General features: G+C 36.1%; 1 long non-coding RNA gene across 1 annotated transcript; it reads right to left on the bottom strand.

Annotated features, from left to right (window-relative positions):
• Positions 1-519: 519 nt before the first annotated feature.
• On the bottom strand, positions 520-18,038 carry LOC308689454. The gene is made up of 3 exons (XR_014030005.1): positions 17,946-18,038; positions 17,415-17,565; positions 520-1,540 (listed from the first exon to the last, which is right to left on the bottom strand). It is a non-coding gene; the product is annotated as an uncharacterized lncRNA (long non-coding RNA).
• Between the last annotated feature and the right edge of the window lie 4,247 nt (positions 18,039-22,285).

Genomic DNA, 22,285 nt, shown 5'->3' with positions numbered 1-22,285 from the left:
TGGAATGCTGAAAGTCACAGACGTCGCAAATTAGCGTCGCAGATAGATGTGAATGGTTTTGACGCAAACTATTCGCTTTTTCGTTATGCGTCCTATGGGAAAGGGCCTTAAAGCAGTCATTTTTCCACACTACTGCAATGCCAAGTTATAGTGCTGGCTAAGCAAGTGGTTATGAAATAACAGAATACTGATTTAATGATGACTCAGCAGCGTCCTCCATCGGCCCGGTGGGCGGTCAAAACATGACTGTACATTCAATAATGATTACTAAGTGATATGCTAATGATTAACATGTCTTATATTATCTTAAAAAAAAGTAAATCATGAATTATATAAAATCAGATCATTAAAATGAATTATATAAAATCAGATCACCAGACCAGTCTGGGATACTTGATGGTTAAGTTACTAGGCCTAATTGATATATTATTAATGACTTGATATTTATGTCAAACTTGTTTTAGCATCATTATCTCAATCAATGGTTAATAATGAAAAAACAATGATCAAACCACTGGTAAATCGTCAGAATATAGTTTATTGATGCATCGTGAAGTTGTAAGCAGGTCTGTGTCCAAAAATTATACAAAGCTTTCTGCATCCCCTAATCTAAAGCCTAAACTATTCATCACACATACACGTTTCATATCATTTATAAATTTTGCTGTTACAAATTGTGTAACGCAATCTCATGAGTGTATCAGTACGTAAAGTGTCGGTCTGGGATACTTGAATTTGTATAAACACTAACATACAAATGTTAACTTTTCTTTACTCTACTTCTCCCCAGCATGAATTTTCATGTGGACTTTAAGGTTTCCATGTTGATTAAAAGTATTTCCACACCATTGGCATATCAAAATATTCTTTTCCTTGTGAGTGATCATGTGTTTTGTAAGGTTTCCTTTCTTAGTGAAACTTGTTCCACACTGTTGGCAGGTGTAAGGCTCCTCTCCATTATGAACTATCAAATGGTAAGTTAGGTTTTCTTTTTGCCTGAAAGTCCTTCCACACAGTTGGCAGATGTAAGGGCTCTCTTCAGTGTGAACTCTCATGTGTGTTTCAAGGTTTCCTTTGTGCCTGAAAGTCTTTCCACACTGAGAGCAGGTGAAAGGCTTCTCTCCAATGTGAATTGTCATGTGGTTTGTAAGGTTTCCTTTTTGACTGAAACTATTTCCACACTGAGAGCAGGTGTAAGGCTTTTCTCCAGTGTGAATTCTCATGTGGACTTTAAGGTTTCCTTTTTCATTGAAAATTACTCCACACACTTGGCAGGGGTAAAGCTTCTTTCTAGTGTGAACTCTCATGTGAAGTTCAAGGTGTCCTTGCTTTTTGAAACTTAGTCCACACAGATGGCAGGTGAAATTACCTATAGTCCCTGTCTTTGGTGTATTTTGAACCGTTTTTCGTGAGGAAGTTGTTTCAGCCTGTGAGCAATTCAAAGACTTTTCTTCAGTCATGAAATCAGGATGTGTCTTGTATTGATCTTTCTCTTCCATTTCATTCAGATCTTGACACTCCTTTCTCAACGGCATCAGGTCTGAGGCAAAAAAAAGACAGAAAAGTTAATCCCAGTTTAATGTCACAAACATTTAGACTCAAACTAATAACATGCATGTTAGATCCTATTAGTGTTGTCGCGATACCAAAATTATTGTTTCGATACCAAGTCAAGAATTTCGATTTCGATACTTTTTCGATACTTTTCCTGAAAAGGTAGAAACACTCAAATATTATTGCTGTGCTTTATTTTAAAACTGGGACAACATTCTAATCATATAACACACTAATAAATTAACATATGAACAGCAGATATATTAAACATTTGAACAAAATATGAAATATCAAAATATTAAAAAATAAATTAGAGCAATGACATTCAAGGTAAAAAAAAAAAAATTAGCAGCATTATCTCATTTATCATAAGAAACAGAGTTACAGGTAATAACTTTATCTTGATTCTGAACTCTGAACAAAAATATGAAAAGCGAATATATAAAACAATGTTTAATATTGGTAACATATGATAAGCGTTGGCTCATTGGTGATATATTTGACATATAGGGATGTGGAAGGCCTATACTTCAAGTTAAACATAAATATATAGCAGCAAAGACAGCGTCGGCAGTGTTGACGGCAAAATAGGCTACAGAATATTTCGTTCTGTATTGAGAGGTGCATATTTGAAAATCAATAATATTTTTTAAATTACATTTATATCTGCATTTATGTCAAAACCTAGAGACTTTCAAACATCAAAATGTAATTTATTAATGTATTCGTGTCTTTTCCTATTCTATTTGCCTGGAAACGCTTCCAACACACTTGCGTGCCGCGCGAAAAATAGGCGTCAGTTCTATTTCTAGCATGCACGCGTTTTCCGCGCGTCTCGAGCTGCGCGTCACGCAGGCAGTGTGCTAGCTCTAACTTGTTAACATGGGAGCTGAAATAAAAACAGACACGCCACACAGCCAGTGTGTTGCCAGCCCTCTAGATCCTAGCACCGTGCAACACTAGATCCTATACACCAGGGGTGCCAAACTAAGTTCTTGAAAGGTTTCCAGGATGCATTTGCACCACCAATATGAACTCAGAAATGATGTACGGCTTCCCAAAAGTCCTGCCCCTCTGGTTGTTGTGAGACTTTAATGTTTGACGGGGTGGCAGACTTTTATATTGACAGAACTGAGAATGCAAGAGCCTGAGCACTCACCACTACCGTCCGTCTTCCTTAGTTTACAATCTGTTTAACAGTCCTATCTAAACCCCTGGGACCCAGGAATAGACTTTTGTCCACTGTAGTGGACATATTTTAGTGAATTTCTCTGACATCATATATTGGCGCTTTTCCATTACCAGTACCAGCTCAACTCGACTCGGCTCGGCTCGCTTTTCGCTCCGTTTTCCATTGCAGATAGTACCTCCACAATAGTACCTGGTCGTCATAGCGACGCCGCAGGAAACTGCCGTTACTTAATCTTTTACGCGAGACACACACACAGGACAATGGAGGAAATCAAGTGTATGCTGTTTTTGGATGTTTTTATTTTTGTTTTTGCTGTTTTTTTATTCAGGATACTCCGTCTGGCGCGTGCAACGATGACGCAGTAAATAGTGACGATTCTCTCTGACCAATCAGCAATCTGTCGTGTTTTCACGTCACATTTTAGTATTGCCTCAGCTCGTCTCAGCCCGCTTAGAACCTCGCCGGAGGTGGTACGAAAAAAAGTACCTGGAAGCAGGTACAGGTACAACTTTTACACAGTGGAAAACCAAACAGAGCCGAGTCCAGTCGAGCCGAGGCGAGCTGGTACTGTGTAGTGGAAAAGCACCATAAGTCACATGTCACAACCTGGGTGTCCTGTAAAGAGCACATTCAGGGCTTTTCAGAGATACCAAATGAAAACCATAAAAACAACTTATCCTTGGTCTTTAAAAATGTCTGACATTAATTTAGGAAATATGATAATATATAGGAAATATGATAATATATTGTAATTGTAATTTAAATCTGACTACTTTTCAAATTGTATTTCATAAACCAACATCTCAGGAAAATGTTATGGGGTTTCAAATGAAAAAAAAACACTTTGTTACAGAACAGGGCATTGATTTCATACGCGTCCTCGGTAGAGCACATCAGGACTTAAATCATGTTAATCAGGCAATTTGGGAGACACAACAAGTGAATATGGAAATAAATTATACATCAATATTCCTATGAAATATTAGATATTATTATTAAAATGTTGCCAATTATTACTCTTCTTTTTTCATTAAACGTTGCTCCAAGAACGCAAATTAGATACAGTGTATAGACACATTGTATTGAATGGGAATATTAATTTATGGCCATTTTACCCAAATATTGTATAAAGTAAAATGGTGTATCAATTCATTCCATTATATCTTTCATAACATAGTTGAGAATCATCAATTTTGGTTTAAAAAAAAAATCCTGAAACCCCAAAATTTATTGGTGATTGAAAAAAAAAATCCCAATGGTTTTGCCTATACATATAATTTCATGTCATTTTATTTTTTAACCTGTTAAGCTGCAACCCCACTTTTGAAAAATCCCCAGAAATGACATACCCAAACTGAAACAGATACAGTTCATGATCCCTTTGCACTAAAAGCACAAGTATGATCTCATTTGAAAGCTGACATCTGGCAGTTTATTGTAAATGTAGAATTATTGTCATAATGAAAAAAATAGTTATAAATAGCTTAAAAATTGTGTAAAGTTATTAGAAATGTATTTTTATGAAACATTTTCATGAAAATATAATTGAAGTTAGCACTGTAACAATCTAGAAATGCACTGCAGCTAAAGCCACATGTCTGACCATATTATATTTAAAATATGAAGATAAGTCTTTAGTTAAATGTTTTTCAAGATAGAAGCACCTAGAGCTAGCTAGCATGTTAGCTTAGCACACCATCAATACATGACAATTTATGAGATTAAAACCATGTTTGTGCTTCAAACTTACTGTAGTTGAGTGTTTTAAATAATCTTGTGATCTAATTTGGCTTCAGATAAAAAAAATCAGACAGAAAATATATTATTTTATAGTATTCTGCACAATGATAGTCTATATAGATTAGCATTACATTATAAATATAATCTATTATTTTGAAAATACCTGGCATGGCTTGAAAAACACAGGTAAATCAAATATCATTGCAATCATGTTTATTGTCTTCAAAACATCTTTATCGGCATGTTACAGCGATCTGTTAGCTGTGTGTGTATCAGTGACGTCCTGGAATTTCACATGATCATGGCTCTTCTTCATGTTCCATATATGGGCTATTATTGTGCATAGGGCGCCCTCAGGCTATTGGTATGAATTGAAAACAGTATATAGAGTACCAAGCGCTCATAATGATTACATCAACGGATTTGGGTATAAATTCAATAAATATTATTCCTGTCTATAGAAATCTGATGTGAATCTATGAGAATCTATCAATATTTCTCCAAATCTGCACATTTTTGAGCTAAAAGCCCTGAGGGACGTTGTTTTGTCAAGCGCTGTCATGACGACAGCACAGAGTTTTTTATGAATGAAAGCGGCTGATGCACATAATTCATATTAAAGGTATCGACTCATTTTTTCATTTCATAACTCCTGACATAAATTAAAAAATAACTGTCGCTATAAGTTTCTCAGAATACAATAGTGGTCAAATACTGAAACTTGAGTCTTATATCTTTTTAATGATCTATAGTTTGTCAAGGTATAACATTAAATCTGATAGTAACTTTGAACTAAATAAAAAAAGTGTGGGCGCACTGGCAACGGTTAACAGGTTAAACAACTTGGTCCTGGTGTCCACTACAGAGGACATAGCATAACATATGAATAAAATATTTTGCAAAAATATTTTTTTACCATTTGTTTCTTGTGCTCTAAACCAGGGGTTCCCCAACTTTTCCATGCCAAGGCCCCCCAAATACCACTAGGTTCTGGCCAAGGCCCCCCTTACGGCACATGTAGAAATAAATAAATAAAACATCTAGGTGAACATCAGATTATGTGATGGTGTTTGATACCAGTAAATCAGAAAGATTATAGAGATGCACCGATTACAATTTTCAAGGCAGATTCCGTTTTTTCATTTAGTTTGACCTGCCGATACAGATTTTAGCCGATTCTGATTTCATTTTTTCTAACCACTTTACCGCACACACAAATATTTATTTTATATATATATATATATTTATTTTTTTATATATATATATATATATATATATATATATATATATATATATATATATATATATATATATATATATATATATATATATATATATATATATATAGTACCAGTCAAAAGTTTGGAAACATTACTATGTTTAATGTTTTTGAAAGAAGTCTCTTATGCTCATCAAACCTGCAGTTAAAAAATATTTATTTAGAATAGAAATCTTTTGTAACAATATACACTACCATTCAAAAGTTTGGGAACAATAACTTTTTTTTTTTAAGAAATTAGTACTTTAATTCAACAAGGATGCGTTAAATTGATGAAAGGTGATGGTAACGATCTATATTGTTAGAAATGTTTTTATTTTGAGTAAATGCTGTTTTTATGAATAAATGCTGTTAACGTTTTACTCAATGAATCCTGAAAAAAATATTCCAAAAAAATATATTAAACAGCACAACTGTTTCCATCATTGATAATAACTGAGTATCAAATCAACATATTAGAATGATTTCTGAAGGATCCTAAGACACCAAAGACTGGAGTACTTGCTGATGAAAATTCAGCTTTGCATCACAAAAATAAATTACATTTTAAAATATATTAAAAAAGAGAACCATTATTTTAAATTGTAATAATATTTCATAATATTACTGTTTTTTTGTTTGTTTGTTTTTTAACTGCAGGCTTGATGAGCATAAGAGACTTCTTTCAAAAACATTAAAAATAGTAGTGTTTCCAAACTTTTGAGTGGTACTGTATATATACACCAAAAACAAGTTTAAATTGGTAAATTTTTTATAAATATTTTCTTTTCTGACATAGCCTACTCCAGTGCTTGTTAAAACACACTATACCTACATATTATGTGCATATTTAGGTACTTTTTGTGTGAAATCATATGTATTTTGTCCATCAAAGTGGCCGAACACCATCACATAATCTGAATTACGAGCGGCCTGAAACGACCGTAATTCACAAGGTTTCCTACATGTGCGTTCTGTGTGCATGTGTGATGCTGATGTCCCGCGATGTTATTCATGCGGCGCCAGAGTGCATTTGAATCGGCTTATGTCAGACTGGAAATCACGTGAAAATCGGCCAATTCTGGTCACTAGCCGATCAATCAGTTCATCTCTAAAAGATTAGCATTAAAAGTATAATGTTCAGATAGGCTATGCAACAAATTATTATAATGTCATTTCTTAACAATACTCATATTAACAAATATTTATTTTTTTAACTTTTTTTACTTTTTTTCGCTTTTATTTCCAACTTGCTGCAGCCCCCCTGGCGGCCCCCACTTTGAAAACCCCTGCTCTAAACAATGTGATGACATAAAAAAAAAAAATAAAAAAAAAAACATTTCAAAACTTTTTTCTGGGTCTCAGGAGGTTAATGCGCTATAATGCACATGTGGTTGATGCCTTGGTGGAATAGCAGAAACGAGAATGGAGTTCACTGGAAAATCTGCAATTACGTGCATTTTAAGAGAATGGTGTGGGCGCACGTGTGAGGATTTACTCTCAGTAATTTGTAAGAGAGCAAAATTACTAAGAGAGCACTGACACTCCTTAGTAACACCTGCAATGCTAGAAAGACATTTTCTATCCATATGCAAAGGAGGGACAAAGGAAAGTGGCAACATAAGGTAAAATAATGTGTAAGGGTCAAACAGGTCAATTTAGTGGAATTGGAAACACTATTTATTAGCAAGTTAACTTAGAACTTAGCAATTTAAAACATTAAAGGGATACTCTAAACCAGGGGTGGGTTATTAATTTTTACAAGGGGCCACATGAGAAACCTGAATCGTGTCAGAGGGCCACACCAACAATAACACTTAATTCTGCTCAGCTTTCTTCCATTGTACAATTCCCTAAATTATATATTATGAATAGCCGGTACTGGTAATCAGTAGAATAAAACTAAATAAAATTGTTTATATTAGGTGTGAAATTGAAAATTTGTGAAAAGTGAAATTGTGGTGTGTAGGTCTAATAAAACAAAAACAATCACTGAATCAGTGCAATTTAATTTGAACTTGTTAATCTTCAAAAACAAAGAATAGCCTAACAAAAGGTTTCTAGAAATGTAACAACAGTGCGCCTTATAATCCGGAGCGCCTTATATAAAAAGTAACAACCGCTGACTTAAACCTTGTTTATACTGTCGCCTGGCAACAGAGCGCGAGCCTTAGCTGAGTGCGCGCGCAACTCCCCAAACAGACGAGGCATTTATACTTGACACAGCTGTTTTGTTTTAGACTGAACACCAGACCATACAACTGATTTAGACGCGCAAACTGGGTGCTGGTGTGATGTTCTAATATCCGTCTGCTCGGGCAGATTCAAACTCAAAACCCAAAGTGCCCGAGCAGACGGATATTAGTTTTTTTTTATTACCTTCGCGCTCATGCGGACGTGTCGAGTTTGACTGCAGTATCTTCTATTCTATGCGCCTTATAATCCGGTGCGCCTGAAAACAGTTCTAAAATAGGCCATTCATTGAATGTGCGCCTTACAATCCGGTGCGCCTTATAGTGCGGAAAATACGGTAGATATTTTTATAATCTATGTTGGGCCGGACAGGGACACACAAAGGGCCGGATGTGGCCCGCGGGCCGTAATATGCCCAGGTCTGCTCTAAACTATGTTATTCCCTTAACTAAGATGAGTTGATGCATACCTCTCTTGTCTCAGTGCGTGCACTCAAACGCTCTAGCGCACGGCGACACTTTGATAGCACTTAGCTTAGCCCAGTTCATTCATTAGGGATCAAACAGAGACTAAGTTAGCAGCGACAAAACGTTTTCCCAATTTAAATACAGTTACACGAGTAGTTACACGACCAAGTATGGTGACACAATAAAACGTGGCGCTTTTCTAAGCAGGTAAAAAGGATAACTATAATGTATGGCGGAATAGCACTTGAAGTTGGAAGCACTTCGACTCGGCGCAGTAAAAAGTCACGCTTGAAAAACCCTCTCACTTCTGTCATTAAAACCAATGTGACTTTTTACTGGTTTAATAGTTTTTAATAGTTTAATATGAACAACGGTGGAGTATCCCTTTAAATTCGTAAGCACATAACACAAAAACACTTCTCTTAATACAAGCAAGACTTTTGATTACTCTAACACATCTAACACAAACTGTCTAACACAAACACACACACATTCATACGAGTAGCAGAAGGAAACAAAGTGAGGAAAGAATGAGTTTTAATAGTGAGATGATGAAATCCCAAGTTTCTGGCAATATTCACTTAAAAGACATGATTTTATAAGATCTTCTTCCCCTCTAGTCGTAAATCATGCGTTATTAGTGGTCTCAGCTCTATCAGAGAGTATAGTCTAGACATGATTCCTATAATACGAATATGATACATTTTATGCTGATTTCAATCAAGCCATTTTCTGAAATATGAACAGCCACACACAATGGTACCAAGCAAGGCATATTTTAAATGAACCATTCAATAGTTACAACAATTGCATGACTTTTATGTGATTAAGCATAATAGTCACATATATAGTTTGTAGACATGATATAAAAGTATGTAGCTGAACGATATTCGATTGATATGTAAAGTCTCAGTGTGGCAAGGGGGGTGTAGTTCAGCGAGGTCTGTGACGGGGAAAGCGAATAGGGAGACAAGCTAAGTGGGTCAAGTGCAAACGACAAACACCTTTGGTCTTGTTTCAGTAATTGGCGTGAAGAGACCATAAACGCCACCTGGGAGATGAGAAGTGGCATAGAGGGACTGACTGAGACTTGTGACAGTGTGAGAAAACTCTGTAGAGCACTGGTGGACTGAGTTACTGAGAGCGCACGCAGCACGGATTTATGTTTTTGTGTGATCTACTGGTTGTGAAATAAAACACGAGTCTCAGTGAAGTCGAGCCCGTCTTCTTCCATCCAACATTATTTTGAACTTGTTACACTCAGTCTCTGTGGTTTTAAGAGATTTCACCCTGGGGTCATTCAGAGGTCCTTAAGAAGGAAACAACCTCTGCCGTTATCTTGGTTGGTACTTAGCTGGGGGTTCTCGTTGGTTAGCTCAGACTGGCTGAAGCCTGGATTTTATAAGCCTTTCGCTTTTTTTAAATCAGTGCAAGAAACTCAAAATAACTCAGAATTTTGTTATACATGCAAGTGTTATAAATCATTCAAAACTGTTAAAATGTTTTCTTTTATTTGTGCACATTCATAATAAAACAAAATGCTTATTTTAAAAAACTTAAAGGAGCTGTATGTAAGAAATGTATTTCAATTAATCATAAAATGGCCCTGATATGTCACTAGACATTAAGAAATCATGTTCATTTCAAATACTTACATCGCTGACAACAGTAGTACGGCCAAGATATTGTCATTTAAAAAGTGACGTTGCAGCCCTAAACTGATGTTGATGTTGCCATCTTGTGTTTTAGCCTGATGCTCCACCCTCCACCTATCTACCAATCACAAAGTCAGTAGTGTTTCGGCATCCGGGTTGCCAGCTCTGCTCTAGTTACCACAGCTGCAGCTCCTTGTAGCAGCCTACGTTCCTGCTGGATCCTGCAGCCTATCTGGCAACCTCAAGTCAGGGGGGAGGGGGAGGGGATACACCGCTCTACAATAATTTGAAAGAGATTGCAGTATCAGTTTTGGTCACAATCTTACATACAGCTCCTTTAAAATAAAGAAAATAAATGATGCGCGTTTTGCCGTCTTTCTCAATGTGAAGTTCAGTCTGAAACGCAGCAGAAAATGACCTCTAACTCAGCGAATGTTTGTCTCACAGACTTGAGACGCGTGTCTTTACAAAGCTTAGAGTCACTCATTTCTAAATGTAAATTATATCAATAAATTATATCAAAAACAAATATTCTGTGTTTAAGTATTCCATATGAAAGCAACGACATACGGTTTCTTCAGTCCGTGCTCACTCTAATGTGAATACACCCATGCGCACACAAGTGGTTGACATGCAAATAGTCCATGCGAAGGAACGCAGAGCTGTAAAACATCCTCATTATCTTAAAAACAAAGAATCAGAGACTTCAGTAACATACTCCTCTGCTTTTCCTCGAGTTTTCACTGTATTTGTGCTGTGTACCTTGCTTGGATTTACCTCAGAATTAGAAGAACGCGATTTGAAGATGAGAAGATTTTTAAGGTAAGACATTTCCACTCATAATAATAAGCATTTTATTGTTGTTTATTACATGGCTTGGTTGAATTCCTATGTAGAATGCGATCTGTTATTTCTTGATAACACACCGTTGCCATGAAAAACAGCGTTTCTATGGACGCAGAACGGACTATTTTCTTAGCGGAAGCAATATAATCATTGTATGTATGTATGTATGTGTATATATATATATATATATATATATATATAAACCTAGGGATGTTAACGATGAATCGATGATCGATTAATTGTTGATAATATTTGGTTAAAGGTTAACTAAGTAACTTTACCTTAACCGAACAGCTTCGGAGTCATTGAATAGTTATATGACTGTTTTCGGGTTGAATGGTGGTCGTCTCGCACCCCCCAAACGCCTGTGAGCCGAAAACCCACCCTTGCAACAATATTGTTTATTTCGTATATATCTGATTAATCTCATATAGGATGCGTTTCTTTGAGTTAAATAAAGCGCTAGCAGTGTGCTCCAGTTTAACATTATTCATTCAGCACGCAGCTCAAACAGCAATGCACGGTTAATAATAACTATGATTAGGACTGTCATAATACATAACATGAGAACACTGTTTTATTAAATCGTTGTGAATTCATCGGGTTTAGTTGCCATTTCCAGCACGTTGTTCCAGGAAGAGCACATCCACAACAGTCACATATTCCAAGCACGCATCTGAGGCGTTGGTGACGCTTTTCATTAGTCGTTTAAATTAAATTATTAAATAATTTAATTAAATGATCAAATCACATTGAAACATTTTACAATCCTACTAGCCCTTTTAGATTAAAAAACATTCTCATTCATTTGGTGAGCAACAGAGTGGTATTTGCACACCCTGTCATGCTGTTGGCCATAAACAGCAGACTCATAATGCAGTGTTACGGCTAACGATTAATTGATCGTTAATTAAAACGACGATCGATCATTGTAATTTGTTAAAATTGACATCCCTAATACAACCCCTTCAGATAAGTGTGACCGTCACCTTACTAATATGTCAATATATGTCAGCAAAGTATAAATAATTGATAGATTTACAGTTTAAGTAACAGAATTAGGCTATTTCAACAGACACAGAAAGTGTTGATGTCTGTGTATGATTTTAAAGCAAGTTCTGGCCAAATACATTTTGTCCGTAAAATGGGCATCATATGGTGTGACACCGCAATTTATATTTTGAACAGGCAATAATTTCGGACATCATTATGATGAAGAGGTCCACACTAAACCAGGAAGTTGCAGTGTCATCTCTAGAGTGGTTTGCAAAGTCAAGAGGTGAGTTCTGGCTTTTTAATTTTTAATTAAAAAGCTCTGTATCCGATATGCTCACTAGTGGTCAATGTTTTGTGTCGACATTTACATAAAAATTAAACACTTTTATACAAATTTTACTTATTAATTCTTAAAAATCATTCCTGCCATGTGGCAATTTACATGCTAAGTATAAGCTAGAGATTAGAGATTAGCTTAACTGAACAAAACGTCATATGGTGTGACACTGTATCATATGGTGACACTGTATCATATGGTGTGACTGTTTTTCTAAGTCACACCATATGATATATTTGTAACACAATATTACATACACCTTTTTAATGATAAATTAATAACTATTCAAAACATATTCAATTAATTTAATAGTGAACATTAAATTACCTATACAATTAATGCCATTCTTTTCAATTTTATACTTAATTTTAACCATGTTTCACCATATTTGCAATGCTTTGCCTATTAAAAGATGCGATTAAAATGTTTTGTCTGTCAGGCAGAAATGTCAAGTAAAGAGAGGACACAAAAATACAGGGAAAGACTCAATGCTGACCATGCAAGGAGATATGAGGAAAAGGAGGAAATGAGAGATGAGGGAAAGGAGGAAAAAGTAAAGAGATCATGCCAGTTCACACAGATAAGACGCCTACTATAGAGATGAAAGTCTAGGACACAACATAGTGTAACTTCAACACATGATACTATTATCAAGATGGTGAAACTGAAAGGAACGAAAATATCTTAATTACATATTTTTCATTACCAAGTAAAGAGAAAAAACAAAGGGAAAACTCAAGGCATTCAGTGTACAGTCTCTTCCTCTTTCAGGCCATCCTTAAAAATATTCTTGTATGCCGTAACCCTGGCCGACCCTGTCAATTTAGGACCGACCCAATTAATTATTTTTTTTCCCTTTCAGCCCGACCGTCTTGCCGGTTGTAAACTTGCGTTAAGACTAGGGATGTAAACGGTTAATCGATTATCGATTAATTGTCAACAAGAATTTACTCGATTAAATGAAATTATTGTCGGTTAATTGAACATTGCGAACGTGCACGAGATTCTCACGGGCGGTGAGAGACCCGACACAAACTTGAGGCGGCAAAAAAGAAACCAAACATGAGGCGGTCAAAACGGAGGGGAATGTGGGAGCATTTCAGAAACAGAGCTGCCAGCCCTCACGCATCACACCACACATCCATTATCTCATGCACTGAAAAATCGCGAAGCTAGACAGAGCAGGGGTGCGTTTCCCGAAAGCATCGTTGGCCAACTAGGGTCGCAAGTTCATCGCAATGTCGATTGAACTCTATTGGTAACGACGGAACTTGCGACCATAGTTGGCCAACGATGCTTTCGGGAAACGCACCCCAGGTTAGCTATGATATATAAAAACTCAGCTCTCAGATTCTGTCAATTTTATTACGAAATTCAAACAATAAATACCGTTTTGGCGCTTGTAAATGTTATGTCACAGATCCCTAGCGCACGTGAACCGATCATCTCTAACGTTACTAGCTAATAGTAAAAAAAAAAAACGAACACTGTTGAGAGATACAGTACAACTTACCGAAATGTATATTTCTCATACATAATATCGATCAATCAGTGTTTTTCATCAGCGTGAAGAGGTCAATAACATAGCTGGAGAACAATTATCTCACATTTACCTCAGGAAAGCCATTTAATGAACATAATATAGGCTACAGCACGTAGTTGGCAAGAAACGAAATAGCTATAGAGAGTATTTTGCTAAATATGTGTTCTATATTACATATTTATTATATTTTTACTTGTATCATTAAATAAAGTTATTATAATAAAAAACGCATCATATTTAATTATTTTTAACCTTAAATAATAGCCTACTACCAGCTGTTAGGGCTTTCTGTAAGTTTACAGCATTAGGTGAGTTGTTTTTTTTTCTTGAGAAAAATTCATGTCTATCTTGTGTAGCCTACCTAATATTTATCCAAATGAGTCAATATTAAATAAAATCACAATACCGGTAACTGAATTGAAATAATAAAAAAGCGTAGCTTACCAGAAATTGTACCATGTAAACATTGTAACATGTTGTCACTAAACCTAATAAAATTCAGTTTAGTTACTAAAATGTTAGTGACAATCACAATACACTTATTGTGATGCAATTTTTTTTTACAATTATTTTTACATTTATTTTTTTATGTATTTTAATTTTCTGTGCATAATTTATTTTGGTAAACTACATAAATTCCATTATCTGTACCGTATCCCAACTGTTACAATAAAACATCAGTTGAGCAATATAACATGCATTTTTATTCAGTATATGAGCAATATTTTGCTTTTTATGTTAAAGACACTATTGATACCGTGAGAAATTTACATTCTCAGGAAAATAGCTTATCAATTAATCGTTAATCGATCGATAAGGTCAATCAACTAATGATTAATGAATTAATCGATAATTTGCATCCCTAGTTAAGACCGACAGATTTTTTTTTTTTCACTCTTCAAACTACTAATACAAATGCAATAAAATGATATTAATTATATTTTAGTAAGTATTGTGAATATAAATAGGCCTACATACAAACGTAGGCTACGCTCTTTCTTTTAAATAAAAACCTGTGGCGTCATCTATTATAAGGGCTGTGTAGGCTAGGCTGTATGGGAAATGAAACCGAAATCGCGACACTCAAATCCACGAAAAATATGTTTTAGTAGGCCTAATTCTATGAATTACACTGCGCAAACCAAAAGCAATATACCCACCGGATGAAGAGGGGTTGGCTCTCCACAGAACATAATATATTCATTTTATTTTATTTTTCCTGTTCGCATTTATGAGGAAGAAACAATGTTACCGATGTGACCGCTCTGAAAGCGGCACTACAATTAAAACTTTCACAGAGATCTCAAACAGGCATTTAAAACACCAAATATTAAGAATTGGCATATCAAGCAAAATAATACTGGCAAGATGCACCGACATTAAATTTCTCTGTAGGCTATAGGCCTATGTGTTGTAGCCCAGTCATTAAAAAACGATTTAGTTTCATATTCATGTTTAAATAAAATAATTTTTTTGATATTATATTTTTTAGTTTTCATAATCATGTTGATTATATGAAAAGTGAAAAGCATGAATAAGATAAGGTGATCCCGAAATTTTCGGGAGACAAATGGAGTGGGCAGACATGATTTTGACCACTTCATTAAGTTTGTCTTTGTAGAAAGCCTGTCTTTAAAGTGAATTTCGTATTAATTGTATCTTAATTTTAATTAATGTTTCATCAACCAATTTCCTGGATTTAATAAATAAGAGGTAGGCTAAATATAGCAGGCAATATAATCAGGACACGGAGGCGCCGGCGCATGAACTGGAGCTGGTCTCTTAAATGAACTGAAACTCAGCGTATAAGCTACTTGCCTCACAGACCTGAGACATATAGAAAGCATGAAATGTACACTTTTAAACAAAACAATTCAAAACAAAAGAAAACAGACTGCTCTCTGCTTAGGCTTATGTAATGAAATGTGCATTTCTCTCTGGCGCGTTCACTACTGCGAAGATCGCGAGTCAGCAAGTTCTGGAAAACTGTCAGTGAAGTCCCGATATGCAAATTTGATTAAATTCATACTATGTAATCACCATGACCAAAATTTAACTTTTTTAAGGATGGCCCCATTATATATAAAATTAATAATTAATCGCACAATTTGCTGTGATTAATCGCAATTAATCGCATTTCCCCCAAACTTGTAAATTAATGCAGGAGCAATGCTGAGATACGTACAAGGAGAGGAAGATACAGACAACTATCAACCATCTACAAGCAGTTCACATGCCGTGATGCTGCTATTGTGTTATTGGTATGGAGTTAGGGGTGTAACGGTACGTGTATTCGTACCGGACCGTTTCAGTACAGGGCTTTCGGTGACTGAATGACTGAATGCAATATTTTGTGTGCGGAACATAGGTACATTTTCGAGTTTCCACACGAACATATTAAGTGGCGGAAGTCTCCACGTTCAGCGCAAATCCCGCCCTGCAGCTGATTCTAAAGTATTATCCGTCGTCACTGTAACCTAAACCAATGAAATCGACTGCAGGGCGAAAAGAATCTTTTCCGCTCCGTGTGCGCCGCCGCACTCTCCGTTTCGCGCGCGCGTGTGTGTGTGTGTGTGTGTCTGCGCTCTCTGGTCAATGTGCAATGTTCGAGTCCGTGTTTGCGCTGCACGTTCTGCTCTGTCGTTAACGGCCCAAACACTCCAATCATGTACCGATCACGCACTGGAAAAGCAAAGTCCTCTCAAATAAGGTGAAATTTCTCAGTAGTAGACTTCTGTTTGCTGAGCTGGTATAGTCATGCTGGCAACAATGGTAAAATGATCTGCTCTGATCACATGCTCTGGTAGCTATGTAGGGCTATAATATTCATTTTGATAATTAGTAAAAAAAAAAAAAAAATCTTAAATTGATTGTTGATTGATTATTGAAAAATAATAATACATTGATATACATGTTTAATATTATTTTAATATAGGGCTATTTTCTGTTCCTTTTTTCCCCCGGTGTTTCATTTAATTAGGTGATTCTAAGTTTAATTATTGATGATTACAAGCTTGGAGGAATTGCAATTAATTACAGCAAATTGTGCAATTAAAGTTCATTTTTTCCCCCAGTCCTAATTTTTAAATATGAGCAGGCCTACAAGCTGGGATTGGTAATGCTGCTCTGTAATCATAGTTATTTATTTAGCCTATATTTTTCATTAAATTTATTATGTGATATTGGTTTGAGACTGAGAGTATTTTATTTAGTGGAGAACTTTGCAACAGTATTTTATTTCTTATTCTTTTTTTATTTTATATATTTTTTATTATATTAAAAAGTGTTTAAAAAAAAGTGTGAACAAATTGTTAAAAAAGTTTATAGTAATAAACAACCTGCAGATAATGTTTGCATTTCTTTCCCTTACTGTACCGAAAATAAACCGAACCGTGACTTTAAAACCGAGGTACGTACTGAACCATGATTTTTGCGTACCGTTACACCCCTATATGGAGTTGAGTTATATGTTTTGGTAATAAAAAGTTAAAAAGGAATCAAAAAGGATTTATGCTTAGGGCACCAAAGTGGCTCCAGCAGCAATGGGTGCACCCCTAAAAATATAATTTATTTCTGTAGAGCTGGAGATTTTAATAGGGATCAGATGACAGAGTTCAACTTTGAGAAACTAACCTGTTTGTTCCTCGGTTTCTTCTTGTTTCACACTGAATGTTTCTTCAATCTTCATGTTTTCACTCTCCTCTTTAATAAACTCCATCTTTATAATAGTGTCGTCTGGATCTCAGTTCTTCACCAGGAATTTTTCTGTTTTGTTTGTTTTTTCCTGTTTAAAATGAGAATAATTAACAGAAAGAAAAATAAATCCAAACTAAATCTCTGTGTGCATCTCAATCTGCTCTAGTTCAGTAGTTCAGAAAACTAGTAAGGGAGTCAGTCGGATTTAATGTACTTAAATCGCCTGAGATAACAAAAAAAAACTTACTTTTTTTTTTACAATAGGCTACATACATTTTGAAAGTATTTGATTCACTGCTCGCCAGAGACCGAATTGAAACGCACCTTTTGTTAATTTTTAATTGTTACTTTACTCACACGACGTTAATAAAGCAATGCATTGTTAAACTTAATAATGCCTGAATCAGTAGGCGTCGATTGAAGACGATTAAACGGTTTCTATCGCGTTAAACACCTTAAAACACAAACCTTTCTTTAGCCGAATCACAACAGATGCGGGAGCGCGGCGCCGCCTTATGACGTCACACTCTGAGACCAAATTAAAAGTCCTGTTCACACGCTGCAGGTTACAATCACAAAAGTGCATAGAAATTTACGTAGAAAAAATAAATATATATATAAAAGATGACACAACTCAGAGCTGATTGAATGTATTGGTAAAATACATTTAATAACACTATGGTAAGTTAATGATACAGTTCACGTTGACAATAAAAAAAAAAAATTAAATCAAGAACACAATTAGTTTGGTGTAGAAATCATGAACAAACCTTCCCATCTCTAAGCAAACTAGCAAAACAAAAAAAACAAAAACAAAAAAAAAACCCTGCAGGATCACTGCATCATCTGTGCCTTCTGATGGGAGGTACTCAGTCAGAGAAGAAACAATCTAAAGGGACATTCTCCTCAACATTCTCTTATTCCTTCACAAAAACATAAATCTGTATTGGTTTTATGATTTACACAGTCTGGCTGTGTACATGCACAAATTAAGATTCCAACTTAAATGTAAGATTCAACCTTAAGTTCAGCTTATTTGACATTAAAATAAAACTTTATCTTTCAAAAGTAAAATAATTTCTCAGTTAAAGAAGAAACACGTTTAATGGGAAATGTCATCATTCTCTTGTTCCATCACAAAAGCCTTTATAGGGGAAAACATTTAGAAACATTATGTGACCTTTATCGAAAATGGTTTGCGTGATGCGTTATATTTTTGTTATATACACTATATATATATGTGTGTGTGTGTGTGTGTGTGTGTGTGTGTGTGTGTGTGTGTGTGTGTGTGTGTGTGTGTGTGTGTGTGTGTGTGTGAGTGCCGGCCCGAGCCTTTTGGGGGCCCTAGGCAGAATTTGATTTTGGGGTCCCCTCCCACCACGCGGAGTCACCTGTGCTTGACGAATATTGACACAAATGTCATGCTATAATGTTACATTATAAAATAATACAGTGAGGTTATGTATTAATAAAAAAATAAATACTTAATAAAAAAATAGATATTTAAATAATAAATTTTTAACTTTTACTTTACTCTTTTACTAACTCTTTGAAAATTCCAAAAAAACAAACTGTCTCAAAACATTTCAAATAATTATCCCTTACATAATGACTGTTCAGAATGTAAACCCATGTAAATAATGTTAATTTCCCCCTTAATAACTATTACAATTTACAAAGGACTTAACACTGCCAAAAACTGGGTCAGGGACAGATGCAGGAGAGGTTACTGCTGCCTCATGGATTTTCTTTGCAGCCATGCATGAAGCCATTGGCCAGAGACCCTCAGTCAGGCCAGTCTATCTGTTCTCATCTGGAAACAGTAGCGTAGAGAGAGCCCAGACACCTGTCAGTGAGGCTGAGGTTGAAGTAAATTCTCCAACAGGGTCCTCCACAGATACTGAGACAGCAGACCTCCAACCAGGAAACTCCACAGACCCCCCAAGTGACCAACCAGGTATATCAACTGATGTCAGACCAGGAAAGAGAAAGAGGGAGAGTGTAGATTATCTTAAAGACTTCTGTGAGCGGCTAGAGAAAACACAGAAGGAAGAAAATGAAAGGGATAATGCTTGGCTCCAAAAGTCTCAGCAGCAAATGGACAGGATGTTAGAAAGCTGGAAAGCTGGTTGACCATATGACAGAGAAGTAATAACTTCCTGCATCTAGTTCTGTTCTGTTTGTTGTTTGATGTTCCTGTATAAGTGTACACTGTGTTAACACCATTGAGTGATTTAACTTATATTTAAAGTTTCAGAGGACTTTGGCTGTATTTCTTGGTTTGTACAAGACATTTGGAAATTGTAATTCTGTATCTATTATTATAATTTCTGTTTATCAGTAAAAGTCTGATATGCGTCACAAATAAAGAGAAACATTTATCATTTAGAAAAATCACTTTTTCTTTTTTTTTTACTTTTTTTTCTGAAACAAAGTACTTCAAGACAAGTTTATAACAAAATAAATGAGCTGACAATGCAGAACAATACCGCCAGGTACAAGTGTAGGCTTATAACCATAGATAAAGGACAGATAAATTTGGTATTTACAGGTGCTAGGTAATCGACAACATATTTAATTTTACAAAATATATAAACAGAACTGTAAGTAAACAATGTTAAGCAAAATAGATCTGCACACAAAAACAACTGCTTTCACCAACCACTCAAAACCAAAATAAATAGTGTTCCAACCAATCATGTTGTGAGGTTTTGCGCTCGTGCACGGCTGCCTATGATGGCTCACAACACCCTCCCCTGTCGGTGATTGGTTGGAACACTATTTATTTTGGTTTTGAATGGTTGGTGAAACCAATTGTTTTTGTGTGCAGATCTCAGAGCCTAGGCTGCCTAGAGACGCGTTTTTTGACGGCATGCTTATGGGGCGGGCAGCTAGCGGATCGTTAGGAAAGATTAGATGAATGTGATCATTTATGTTTGGGCCTGAAATCGCTGATACAACCTTTGAGGTGTTAACTTTCTACATTCATGACACCAATGTGTGTGTTGAGGTATGAGGTACTTTGAATTTAATTATGTAGTCATGTTCCAAAAGGTGCCCTTCAACATTAAGGTGTGCTGATACATGTGCAGCGAGTCTCGCCCGGAGCTGGTTGCCACTTGTCTCCTGTCCAGAATCTGCTGTTGGTGGTTGTGGTAAGGCATCATAAGCTGGCTCTGGTTCCAGGACATCACCATGGGTACGGCAGTCATTGTGTAAGAATGCACAGGCAGTGACCACCTCTGTGCAGAAGCCAACCTTTACTTCTAAGGCTTTGAAGAGTGTTGCCCTCCAGCGTGCCTTCATCATACCAAAGGCTCGTTCAATAATTGAACGCGCACGTGAATGGCTGTGATTGAAGCGTTCCTCGACCCTTCCTTGAAGTGGCAGTTTGTAGGCTGTGATGATGGTTATGGGGGACTGTATGCAGGGATATCCCCCATCACCAAGAAGAAAAAAGCCAGGTGGGGGGAACTCAGCATTGACATAAAGTGAGCTGTTTTTTAGAACACGGGTAACGTCCCTGAGAGTCACAGATGGCTTGCATTTGGATAGAATAGAATTGTTTGTAATTAAAATAGTCCTCTTTGTTACGATTTGGAGGCTTGATACGAATATGGCATCCATCTATTGCCCCTACAGCCTTGTCAAATTCAAGGCGTCCAAATCACAGGCCAACTTCTTCAAGTTCATCATGATGTGGATAGCAAATCACTTTACCTGCAATGTCCATAATTTTCTGAGCAACTCTGTGCACCACACGGCACACTGTCAATTTTGGCACAGAGAACGCCCGGGCAGTGACTCTGTAAGACAGTCCATGTGCAATCCAATATACAAATATTAGGGCTTCCAAATAAGATCCCCAGCCGTGGCCCTGGTGCCTGTGCAGAATATCCATCAAGCCATCCATTGATTTTCTTGAAAGGCGGTAGTTGGGTCGAAGGTCTCTCTCAACATCAAAATACACCAGAAGGACAGGCATGGTATGATTCAGCCTGGCATACCTGGTCAGTCTGCCAAACTTAAAAAGACAAAAAAACAATTTGAATGACAGATTTAGGAAAACAGATCACACCATGAAAAAGTATTTATTCATTTTATAATTTAATTTATTAAAGGGAATTGATCTATTTTCATTGTAATTTTGGACACTCACTTGTGGTGGTGGTGGTGATGTAAACTATACTGAATTATACTGAGAGCTGTTTCCTGATATTTTGTCCACACTTGATATTTTGACAAAATATTAGGAACAGCTCTCAGTATAATGCAGTATAGTTTACATCACTTCATAGTTTAGGTTATATCACAATTTATCTTAGCCAGAAACTGTTTTAATATGAATAACATTAACAGAAAGGTTGGTAGCTAAGAGTAAAAAAAGATATTAATTTCTTCATTCAAAGGATTGTCAAACTCGGTCCTGAAGGACCACTGTCCTGCACAGTTTAGCTCCAACCCTGATCAAACACACTTAGCTCTGAGTTTCTAGAGACCCTGAAGACATTGATTAGCTTGCTCAGGTGTGTTTGATCAGGGTTGGAGCTAAACTGTGCAGGACAGTGGCCCTTCAGGACCGAGTTTGTGAAACCCTCACAACTCCAAAAACGTCGGATAAAATTTTAAAATAGGCACTATCTTTATAAATAAACCACATATTTGAGCTTTAATCAACTACATTCTCGACTGAAAAAGTCTTAAAACTACATTTCGTGACACAACAGCAGTGTCATTAGCAGCACAAACATTAGCCTCGTAAATGAACGGTACATTGAAATGTAAAATAAAGTTCATTTACCTGTTGG

This window comes from Scardinius erythrophthalmus, assembly GCF_964197995.2.
Source record: "Scardinius erythrophthalmus genome assembly, chromosome: 4".
NCBI lineage: Eukaryota > Metazoa > Chordata > Actinopteri > Cypriniformes > Leuciscidae > Scardinius > Scardinius erythrophthalmus.
Note: the sequence above shows the minus strand (reverse complement) of the source record. Positions and strands in the feature narration are given on the sequence as shown.